The 7,085-nt window shown below is 56.6% G+C and overlaps 1 protein-coding gene across 4 annotated transcripts in view; it reads right to left on the reverse strand.

The window, feature by feature from the left end:
* Bcorl1 (BCL6 corepressor like 1) overlaps nucleotides 1-3,828 on the reverse strand; it is a 67,983-nt gene extending 64,155 nt beyond the window's left edge. The window contains exons 1-2 of one of the 4 annotated variants that reach the window (XM_026784830.1): nucleotides 3,751-3,828; nucleotides 2,400-2,479 (exon numbers count right to left, since the gene is read on the reverse strand). The gene's annotated coding sequence lies outside the window, so the exon portion shown is untranslated. Of the gene's footprint in view, nucleotides 1-1,342; nucleotides 1,501-2,399; nucleotides 2,480-3,023; nucleotides 3,134-3,416; nucleotides 3,461-3,750 lie in introns of those variants that run through there. The other 3 variants (XM_026784832.1, XM_005358402.2, XM_026784831.1) reach the window with 3 other exon arrangements.
* Between the last annotated feature and the right edge of the window lie 3,257 nt (nucleotides 3,829-7,085).

Consider the following 7,085-nt stretch of genomic DNA (forward strand, 5'->3'; position numbering starts at 1 on the left):
CCGGACTACTCCCCCCAGAAGACCACCACTAAGCCCCCCCATTCCCCGGCCACGGTCTGCACGAATCCAGATCTGCTGGGCCTGCTGTCCGTTCCTCACGCCCCTTAGGAACCAGGGTGGGGGAACCTTGGGGTTCGTGGCCATCCCTCTCCCTCCTCCAAGGGCCAGGGGATTGCCCCTGATCCCGAAATCCGGCCCCGTAACCGGAGCCTCCCTCCTTTCCAGCCCAGGGCTTTCCTCTCAGACCCCTTGCCTCCAGGCCTGGCGCGAAGCGGGTTGAGAGCTTGCAAGCCGGGTCTCCCACCCGGCTTGCTGGGGCCAGTATGAATTGCCCCTATCTCATCCTCCTTCAATTTGAGCACCTTCTCTGCCTCGCCTGGCCCGGTAGCCCCCGCCCCTAGAGAGAGGGCAGCGGAGCCTGGGCGCTCCGAAGTCATCCCCCGCCTTTTTTCCAGGGACTCGGATATTTGCCCCTTCCCCCATCACAGCACTCCCACTCCCGAACCCAGGCCCCGCCACCACCTAGGGGTACCCCCCTACCCTATGGCTCCTGCACCCCAGAACAGGGGAGAAAGCAACCCTGAGAGAGCACCCATCGCACCTCCACCTCTAAGGTTGGAGGGCATTTTCTGCCGGTCTCTTCAAGACTTCATCACGGACACCCCCCCCCCAAAAAAAAATAACAAGCCCTTTCTCGCCCTGCCCTGTTGGCCAGGTTCCCTTCGGATCGTCGGATCCTTGGATCAGGGTTTGGGGCCAGGTAGTACCAAGACCGTAGCCTCCACCTCTCTTTCGGTGGAGTGGGGTAATTCCTATGGTTCCCCCCCTCCAGTATCTACCGACCCCCGTTTCCATGGAGACCCCCGCCCAGCCGAGAGGAAGACTCTCTTGGATCGTGGTGAACAAGTCTCACCTGGCTAAAAGAGAAGGAGATCGAGAAGGGGATAGGGCAGGGCAGGGATGGGGTACGAAGGTGGTAAGTGGAGGGGAGCTGTCCCGAAGGGAGGGGCGAGGACAGAGAGAGCTCTAGGGAGCTCTACGTCCGGGGACACGGAGAGGACGGCGCCCCCGGGGGGCAAGCGGAGAGGTTGTGGAGAGAGGAACGGACAGGGTTGGGGAACGGCTTAGGATAGAAAGAAGCGGGTGGGGGAATACGAAAAAGCCGGGGAGTCAAAAGGGGTGGAGGGGTTGGGGGAGAGAGAAAAAAGACGCACCTGTTCCCGGGTCAGCTCCGCAGGGAGGCTCAGGCCGCCACCCGAGCTCCCTCTTACCCTCTTTGAACCACCACCCGCCTAACACTGCTGGGATCCGATGCCCCCCTCCACCCCTTATCGCCACCGACCTCCTTCTCCTCTCACGGCGGCGGCAGTCGGACTCTAGGAACTGAGAGGAAGAAGGGAGGGCTCAGCAAAGCCGAGGAGAGACAGAGCCACACACTGGCAGCGCCGCGGCGAGCGAAAGAGTGAGGGGGAGAGCGGTGTCTGTGTGTCTGTGTGTGTGTGTGTGTGTGTCTGTGTGTGTCTGTGTGTGTGTGCGTGTGTGTGTGTGAGCGAAGCCTGGTGGAGTGGGTGCCGGTCGCAGGGCTCGACGGGAAGTGGAGTCCGGCCTTGTTCGCGGGCGGCGCCAGCCAGTTCTGCAAGATACTACAACTCCCAAAATGCTGCCTACACGGGGGGGGGGATGGGGAGGAGGAGGAGAAGGGAGGGAGCAAGCATGAGAGGGAGGGACTAAAGCTGGGAGCGAGCGGCGGCGAAGGGGGCAGAGCCAAGCAGCCCCGGTGACACTGGGAGGGGAGGGGAGAGGAGGAGGAGGGGATCGCTGAGAGAACCGAGCGGATTCCGGAGAGGGAGGCAGTGGTAGCTGTAGCAAGCTGGGCAAAAAGATAGACTCCCAAGAAAGGCGGAGGCACGCAATCCGCGGGGCTCCAAGAGCTCCACGCCCCCCACCCCGACGACCCTCAAGAGGGAGGTTGAGGAAGAGAGATGATCAGGGCGCTGAGGCCAGAGGGGTTGGCTGTCTGCCTTCCTTCCAACGTTCTCCACCTTATGCCCCGACCTGACTTTCTAGGGCCACTAGTGGCAGAACCAGTGTGCAAATCACTCTTTGGACCATCCCCAGACCTCCCCTGCCCCGATACCACAGAGCACACGTATTCAGTCCCCTTTTCCCAGGAGCCTGAGGGAGGCTCCCCTTGCAAGCAGGGTGTGACTCTTCCATTCTTCCCGCACCCCCCCCCCGTCGTCGCCACCCTCCATCTCCTTCCCCGGAACCCTCCCCGAAGCTGGGGCTCGCCTTTCTCTCCCCCACCAGGAAAGAATCCCTCTGGGGACGACAACTCACCCCTACTCTTATACTGGGCCCCAACCCACCAGCATCCCCCTTAGCGTTGCCCCCCTCACCGAAGTAATAGTGGGGACGACCGGAGTTGAACTGGTGTCTACTTTTCCTCTGACACTAGCTGTCCTTCGCCACGCCGACCCTGCAGGAAGACAGAGAAGCACGTTAAAGCTCCCGTATCCCACCCTCCACGTTCCAGTCCCCACAGAAATGGTTCACAGCAAAGAGGTTGGCAGTGGAAGTGAGCTAAGAGTAAATTCCAGTCCTCAACCCCCTTTCTAGCCATGAAAACCCAGGGATCCGTCCTTTCCCTTAAAAGCCATCAAAGATCTTGGAAGGGAGGGTTAAATTATCTAAACCTCAATGTCCACACGACGCCAAGCGACGTTACCTCACACGAATATGATACAAACTACACTGTCCCCAAGGGAGGGAAAGTGCAACCCCCGACGCCTTCCACCCCTCAAACGCATATCCCTAGGAGCTTCAGATGGCCAAGGATGAGGAGGAGACGGAAGGGGTGCTCAAAGAGTGAAAGGATTGTGGTGGGGAGGGTCCGAGACCCCCGAGGAGCAGAATCCAGATGCTAAGAGGTGGGTGGGGGGTGCGGCAGATAGCAGACGGCGTCTTGCCTCAGTTTTCCGGGAATCGCCAAGGACCACCGTCTAACACTGGGAGTTGCTTACCAGTCAGTCCCCTAACCCCATTTGTGCGCATAAGGCGGCCGGAGCTCAGCCGGGAAGCCCGGGCACAAACTCCGCGGAAGCTGGCCTTCGCCTCCGCTGCCGCGCTGCCTCGGGCCTCCCTCCCTCCGCTCTCGGCCCCGCAGATCTACCTTCGCCCCCGGCCGAGGCCAGACCCCGCTCGCAACTCCACGCCCCTACTCCACCCCCTGCTCTCCCTCCCCTCGCCCTCCCCACGCCGGTCGGGCCCAGCCCCTAGCGCCGCCCCGCCCTAGCGCTCGGTCCAGAGCCCAGCAAGTGCCCCGAACTCGCCCCCCGCCCCCACGGCCAGGCCAGTCAGGCCAGGCCTGCTTTCCCCCCTCCCGCTGCGCCCCGCCCCCCGAATCCACGTCCTACTTCGCCACCCAATTCGGCCCGGTCCGGGTTCGGCCCGCGCCCACGCCACCGAGTCCGTGGTTCGGTCCGGTGTCCGGTCACCCACCCCGCCCTTGCCTGGGTGCCGGCCTGCCTGCCCTCGCTAGCCCGCCCAAGCGCGCGGTCCCTATCTCGGTCCGGGTCGGGGTGCCGGCCTCGGTCCTGGCGGCGTTGCAGCGTCTCCACGAGGGCTCGGTTCACGCAAGATCCGAACCCGCTCAGGGTGGGGGCTGCGGAAAGCAAGTTTCTTTATCCTCCCCCCAACCCCCGCCGCAGGGCCACGCCGTTCCCGCCCCCGTCACAGCGCCCCCTTCACCTGGGCAGAGCCCCTTGGCTGCTGTCGTAACTTTGCTCTTCTGCACACCGCCCGGGAAGCGGGCAAAGCGGGAGTAGGAGGGAGGTGGCGGGGAGGGGGGTGCTGGGATCAGGCCGCTGGGCTCCGGGAGGGCACGTGGGGGAGGAGGGGGAAGGAGGAGGAAGAAGGGGGCGGGCCTGCAGTTCTCGGGGCTCCCCCCTACCAGCCCCGGGGAAGCCGGAACCTCGCCGGGCAGCCGCAGACCCCGCACTGGCCACAGGGGAAGAACTGAGCCACCTTCCCCAGCCAGCCCTCCGATCCAGGAAGGGGGGGGGTGCCGCAACGCCGTTCAGGGTCGGAGAGCGATCGTTTTTCGCTCAGGTTTTATATGTAACACGCTCCCCCCGTTTATTGACTCGGTCTATGTAGGAGGGCGGGGGTCTTGCCTGAGGGGAACGCCCCCGCCAGACACCCTGCCCTTCCTCCGGCCCCCCACCCTTGGCGACCTCCGTGCGGGGTTCTGGCGCTCCAGAACTCAGGCCGCGCTCAGGCGAAACCCCAACCAGGGCGCCGAAGTGGGACAGGACAGGTGCTAGGCAAAGGAAAATGCCTGGTCTCATCGCCTCGTCTCGCGACTCCCGCTCGGCCCACTCTTCGTGGCAACCTTCCAGGCTGCAAAAACCTTGGGTCACCCTCAGTGGACATCCCTGGCTTGGGTGTGGAAGCATCTGGGTTGGCGGGGAGACCGGAGGGAGGAAGGAGGGGGACGAAAGGTCTATAAAGAGGAAAGCTTTGTAAGACTTGCAGAGAAAAGCCTGGCTAGAAGAGTACCAAGGACTTGATGTGTGCTTTGCTTTTCCCCGGGCTCTCGAGTCACCTATCTGAGCCCCCTGACCCTTCCCCTTTACCCTCAGGACTGCCTGCCTAGCCAAGAGAATAAATCCTTCCTATGTTTATATCACAGGCCATCCCTGGGACTTGAAGGGCTTGGAAGCTTGTGGTCCACGTTCGAACTCTGATGACTACATTAACTCCAGGGAGAGAGGCTTAGCGAAGGAGATGAAGCTGCTGCTGGCCGGCTTGCTTTCATTCTTAAGTTGTTTCTTAGTAGCTCCAACCCTGAGCTGACGGTGAGGACTTTGAAAGTTTGTCTCAACACAGAAGGAATCAGGAGAGATGCCCAGCAGTTCCTAGAGGATTCTAAACAGAATGTGAAACAAAATAACAAGAATCTGGAAAAATAATCTTTATGTCCAGATACATTGATATTATTTACTATCTATTTAGTCATGCAAAGGAAACGGGGATCATTTGAACTAAAAGGAAACCCTGCAAGATTGATATTTTTCTCTTCTCCCTACCCCTCCCACATCCACCCCCCACTTCCACCCCTCTAGGCCTAGGTAGAGGTTCCAACTCTAAACTAAGGGGTGGGTGTTTTTTCTTTGCCTTGTAAAGACTTCACAGATGGCAGTTGAGACTTGCCTGCTATGTTTCCCTCACCTGGTCTAAGGGAGGTGCATGAGTATAAAAGCACCAACTAAGGCTGTGGTGGCTTTGCTCTTGGCTAAGATCTGGTGTTCTGTTACCCCTATTGCCTGACCTCACCAACCTAACACTAACTGCCAGCAATGTGCACATAGTAGGGCGGATCGTATTTTGCTTTGGGAGTATTTTGCTCTTCGGTAGCTGTTTTACTTGGCCACACCTGTCCTCCAATATTCATGCACATACCTATTTAAAAAGTGTTTGGCACCAAGAGAAAAAAGAAGATTCAGAAGTATGTTTAAGTTAATCAACATATGAACTCAATATGCATTACTTAACAGGGAAATCACCTCCATGTGGCTTGCTATTGCAGACCCTGCTTTAAGTCGACTGTTTTCATTGATTTTAATTATTCTGGTAATTACTAAATCGCCACTAATCTTAAGGACCTAGGACCTTAGGGTTACTCTGCTCCCCATTTTGAGGCTGAAATGGATTTTGGACACGTCAATGTGCACTGGGCTGGTTACCATTTGGCTGCATTATTTATCTGGCAAAACGAAGGTTGGGGCAAGATGGTTGTTTCCTGGGTGAAACTGTAGCTTTTTCTGAGCCCTTTCCTGTTGGGGGCCAGACTTCCTGCCCTAGAGGCAATGATGGGAAACCAAGGATCAGTGTGAGGAGAGCTGTGGGAAACCTTTAAAGCATGTAGATAGCAATGATTATTTTATTTGAGGCCAGCGCTGTAGCATAGCCACAATAAGAATACCTTACCTTTGTACAGCATCAAAATGTTTATAATGTCCTTCCATTTCTGTCATTCTATTTGTTTCTTCCTACAACTCTTGGCTTTGTTATTGAGGAAACTGAGACTCTCAAGCACCTCTGAGTGGCTTGTTCAAGGTCACACAGCTAGTGAGTTTCTGAGCCGGGAATCCCAGTAGCCTTGCCTCCACATCCATAGTTCTTTTCAATATAACACTTTTGTTAAATGCCAGAACAACCTGTTTCAGGAAGATTGGCTTTCTCAATTCTCCTGTTCCTAACACCTACTGACCCAGAACAGGACACTCAGAAAGGTACCTTGGTGTACTAGAAAGGAGATTGTTTAGGAGAAATGTAACAGCCAGAGCCTAGTCCTGTCTTGTTGATAACTAGCCGCAGGGACCCAAGCAAACCCTGATATTTGACCAAGAAGTAGTGCCTGCCTGATGCCATGTATTTCATTGTATGTCCCTTCCCCCAACTCTAAAATACAGAATCAGTGTGCATGCTGTATTACCCTCACAGGGGCACCCTATGGGCACCACAAACCATTGCACTCATGCAAGAGTTATCATCCACAGTGGCCCACCACAGGCTATCTAGGTGTAGCATAGAGACCTAGGAACAACACTGGACTGGGTCCTGCCCTCCTGAGGCTTAGCAGACAAAGCAGGGCATTTGAGGGTCCCAGGGTAATTTGGGCTCCAAACCAACCTTGGACTAAATCCACAAGGATAATTATGTTAATTCTCTGCTTTGTTCTGCAATCAAAAGCCTTGTCTCTCTAGTAAAACAGCATAGCCCTATGACAAAAAAAGAATCCTACTGATTGAGATCTTTAGAATTACCAGAATGAAGCAAATTGGGAGCTTCTGGTTGTCCCTTTTCAGCACCTCAGTCAGTTGAAGGTTAAGTCAGGTGTGGAAAGCAGCATCTCAGGATAACAGAGCAGTTGAGTTTAAGTCACCCCGGGTGAAAGGGGACCGAGAAAGGGGAGAGGTACACAAGAAGCCTTGGCAGGTATTGATGTATCACTATTTGTGTTCTCCAGTGTTTCATTTTGCATTCTGCCCATCCTCCTTTCTCTCCAAACTCTATGTTCC

Source organism: Microtus ochrogaster, chromosome X (assembly GCF_000317375.1).
Source record: "Microtus ochrogaster isolate Prairie Vole_2 chromosome X, MicOch1.0, whole genome shotgun sequence".
Lineage (NCBI taxonomy): Eukaryota > Metazoa > Chordata > Mammalia > Rodentia > Cricetidae > Microtus > Microtus ochrogaster.